A 4,270-nucleotide genomic window follows, 5' to 3' on the forward strand; every position below is an offset into this window, starting at 1 on the left:
AGGAATTAAATTTTTTGGCGACCAAAATTTTGGTAGTTGAAAATACATCTTTAGCGACCCAATCTGATTTTGGTCGGCAAAAGTTAAGTTTTTTAGCAACTAAAAAATAATTAGTAGCCAAAAGTATAGAATTGACGACTAAAAAATATTTTTAGTCACAAAAAGTGATCTTTTTTTATTTTGCTAGTAAATAGTTTATTTTACATAAATTATGTTCAATAAAATAATTATGTTTATACATATATTTTTATATTAATATGGATGTATGTACTATATAAATAATATATGTTGCATATATAATCATGTGGTGCTATAGAGGTGTAGTGGGAAGAGTGTGGTGTATAAGGTTTATGGTGCAGGAGGTTTGTGAAACCCCGTATTTTTATATAATAAAAATAATATGTATATTTTTATACTGAAAATTTATTCAAAACAAAATAAAATGAAATATTTTTGACTTTATATTATTACTCAATATTAATTTCTGAACCGTATGATATTTTTATTATATTTTTCTCTATATTTTTTTGGTAATCAAATTACACTGAAACCATATAATTGCTGTACTAAAACCCAATCAAAAACCATGGGTTGCTACCCCAGGTTTTTCTTGCATTCCACCTGCAACGTGGTGAGCATGCTGATGCCATGCCACCAAGTGTTCTATTTCTCTCTTTTTTTTTTTTTTTTTTTTTTATTTCTTTTCATCTTCCTCACTTTGCTTCTCTTCTAATTTGATATCTCTCTTTCTCTCGGTTCTCCCTCTCCCTCTACCTCTCATTCTCAAAACTCTCTTTCTCCTTTATCTATGTTTTTCCTCATTCCCCAACCTCCATAGCCATGGCCTCAACCCACACTATCGCCAACCCGCGAATTTCACCACCATTTGGCGCACCGTCGGACCGGCACCACCACCATCACCTATTTCTATTATCATCTAGAACCACCATCCACAAAGTGTTGTAGGTGAAGAAAGAGAAGAAGAAAGAAGATGGAGGAGAAAGAAGCAAAGTTAGAGAAATTTATTTTGAATTTCAAAGTTAGTTTTCGGCTTACTTTCGGCATGCCAAAACCATCCATTCCGGGAAGAATTGAGGAAAATGGATCATGTAAGATGAAGTACGGAGTAAGTTGAAGAGATTGGCGAAAGAATGAAGTAAAACCGTTAAGAATTAAGAAAGTTATGGAGTCCGAAAGATGGTTCGAAGAAATGTCCGAGACGGTAGGAAAATAATCTTATTTTTGGTCAAATTTTGGAGGTCCGACGGCATGCAAAAAGAGACGGAACGAGGCGTGTGAGTAGTGAACCAAAAACTAGGCCGTGAGGTGAATCCAATGACAGAAAAATAAGATAAAACGGAGTTACGATGAAGAAGATACAAGTATTTGAACTGGGGACATTGAAACCAAATTTCTGGGTCTCTTCTGTTCGTGCATGCTACGGCTTTGGAGAAGATGAGCTTAAATTTTATCATGTGTTTCTCGGCCCATGCTGCTACGGTGCACCCTAGTACCTCTAGGTTAACCGAGTGGTCCTATGACTTTGGGGATGACCACCCCTAGGTTTTTCGACGTGTAGAATCCATTTTTGGGGTTAGATCTTGCAAAATTTGAGTCTAAGATGATGATCAACAACTAAATGTTCTAAGAGAATCCAATGGCAGATCAACGGTGAGATCGCATCCGATTGATGTGAAATTTTAGCAAGACGATCATGGAGCCAGGACAATCATATCTTACGATCAGAATCATAAATCAAATTCGGACGATAAATCGTTAACAACCTAACATAGTAAGTAAACTCTTATAACCGTCTAATTCTTTTTAATTGTTAAATATTTAGATTTGTGTTCATATGTTAACATAGCTAAAACTTTAGATAAAATTTTGTTTATAGTTGTATGTGAATTTGTGATTGGTATGTTATTTGAAGGTCATTTCTTTATTAGTAGCCTTAAAATCATGATATAATCTTGGATTTAGACTTGCATGTGTAATTTGTGCCATTAAAGAGATGATTAAAGATTTTATTTGGTTTGATTATATAACTCTTCAATCTGCTAGAAACTTGTACGAATTTTTAGACAATTTTATGCTCAAAATTTTGAAATGATTTCTTCTACAAAGTTGTTGAGAATGATGTCTAGTTCACCCAGGAATTTTCTTAACAATTATTGAGCTTGGTACGAATTTATATAAATTTATAATTAAATCTGCTACTGTAAGACAGATTTTAGTATATGTTTAAAAGCTTATTAAAAATTCCATATTAATCCAAATCTGGAAATTTCTAACTAAAATATGAAATTTGAGAAGTCTAATTTCATACTAAATTTTGAGATTGTGGGTTTGATTTATAAATTTAAGTATGGAATTAATTTAAGAAAATGTGATAAATCTGTGTCATAAAATTTCTTAGAATTTTACAGAATTATTTATAACTTATCTTTGGGAATTTATTCCTGAAAATTGACCCAAACATATTTATTGAATATTCTGTACATTTCCACGAATTTTAGAACTGCATAAATAATTTATTTAAAATTTTATTACCTAAGGTATAACCTGAAAATTTCCTGACAGGTTTAAGATCATGACTTTAATTATTTATTCGGATAAAAATCAGTTATTGTGTTGGTCCAATTCATCAAATATAGTAAATTAGTAATCCATGTATGGGTGTATTGTGATTTATTTAATATTGTGGTAGTCTAATCTTGTAAATTAAAGATCCATGCACGTGTGTGGCTTTGGTTTATTTTCTCTGTATCTAAATTATTATTTCATACCATGGTTTAAATAAATTGTTTATTTAAATGCTGTACATTTATTTATTATTGTGTGACATGTGCAATATTTTATGTTGGGAATTTTAATGAGTTGATATAACATCAATTGTGATTAAAATTTAAAATTATTTGTGAGTACTATCAAAATTAACTGAAATGATTAACGGCATATACAAAGTTAACAATTGACGGTTAACACCAGTTGTTCAGAGTGAGTTTGGGTTTTAAAGAGTATACGAAATTAAGGGTTGACGGTTAATACCGGTTATTCAGGGTGAGTCCTGATTTTAAAGAGTGTATGAAATCAAGGGATTGACGGTTAATACCGGTTGTTCAGGGTGAGCCCTGGTTTTGAGAATTCTCACGTAAATTGTGTTGCGAAACTCTAAGATGGCACGGGACTTATTTGAACCCTTTTCGGTATTTGGTTTTGGAATAAGGGTGGATGTGCTGGTGGCACACAGGGAGGTTACGTACCCCTGGCAGACCGTTTCCTTGGGGCAGACCACGGATGCCACTACTTGGGTATATCACTCCGGACGTGGGCATCCCTGGTAGTTACGGTTGGTAACACTTGAATATTTGACCAAGGGAGGGTTTCAAATTAACCGTTGCCATGCTTAGTGGTTGGTAAGTTAAATCTCTTTGGTGAGATTTCGAGTGTCACCTAATTTATTAAAATTATTTTAATGGTTGTAATTTATGCTTACAATTATATTGTTACCTCGTGTTTATAATCTCATTATTTTTCTCTTAAAAAGAATGATAGGTTGGTTATGTTTTCTTACTGTGTTGCAAAACTCATGGCATATATTTTTGTTGCCCTGGCGTTTTATGCCAGGTCTTGGCGAGAAAATAACTGAAGCTGAAATGGAGTCGACGCTAACGTAGAGCCTTGGCTGACCTGAAACCCCGAGTAGAGCCGAATAAATAATATTATTTTATATAATAGCTATTAAGGACTTTATAATTTCATTTGATGTTGTATTTGGATAATTTTAAGCTTTTATCTATTGTTATTTGGACGTTTGGTTATGTACGAGAGTTGGATTACCCTATTAAGATGTCAAATTTTTAGTTTATTAAGTCATTTTGTTTATTTAATTTCCCTTGATGTTCGAAAAATTTGGGGCGTCACAACATGGTATCAGAGCTCTAGGTTAGAATACCTAGGGACAGTGGGAAGAGGTTTAACCTCAATTGAGGAGTAGTGTCATGCGTTAGAAGGAATAGAATTATGTAACTCATAGTTTATGAGGGATTTATGCTAATCATAGTGACTATCCTTGTTTGATCCTAACTAGCTTGACGCCAAATTTGTCAGATGTAAAATCATCACTTCTCTATCTTCATTGAACCTTTCTAATTCGACAAAGTATTGCCTTAAGATGATCAATTGGCAATTTTTGACCTATGTTTATTGTATCTTGTATGTTGTTCTCTTGAAAACCGGTTGCACTCTTTCAATCCTTACAGGGTGA

The 4,270-nt window shown here is 33.1% G+C and overlaps 1 long non-coding RNA gene across 1 annotated transcript; it reads left to right on the forward strand.

Annotated features, from left to right (window-relative positions):
• The first annotated feature begins 1,682 nt into the window (after positions 1 to 1,682).
• On the forward strand, positions 1,683 to 3,875 carry LOC145801366 (uncharacterized). The gene is made up of 2 exons (XR_014342734.1): positions 1,683 to 1,792; positions 3,631 to 3,875. It is a non-coding gene; the product is annotated as an uncharacterized LOC145801366 (long non-coding RNA).
• The last annotated feature ends 395 nt before the right edge of the window (positions 3,876 to 4,270 follow it).

The sequence above is a fragment of the Camellia sinensis genome, chromosome 10 (genome assembly GCF_055761805.1).
Source record: "Camellia sinensis isolate YWXY chromosome 10, ASM5576180v1, whole genome shotgun sequence".
NCBI classification, from domain to species: Eukaryota; Viridiplantae; Streptophyta; class Magnoliopsida; order Ericales; family Theaceae; genus Camellia; species Camellia sinensis.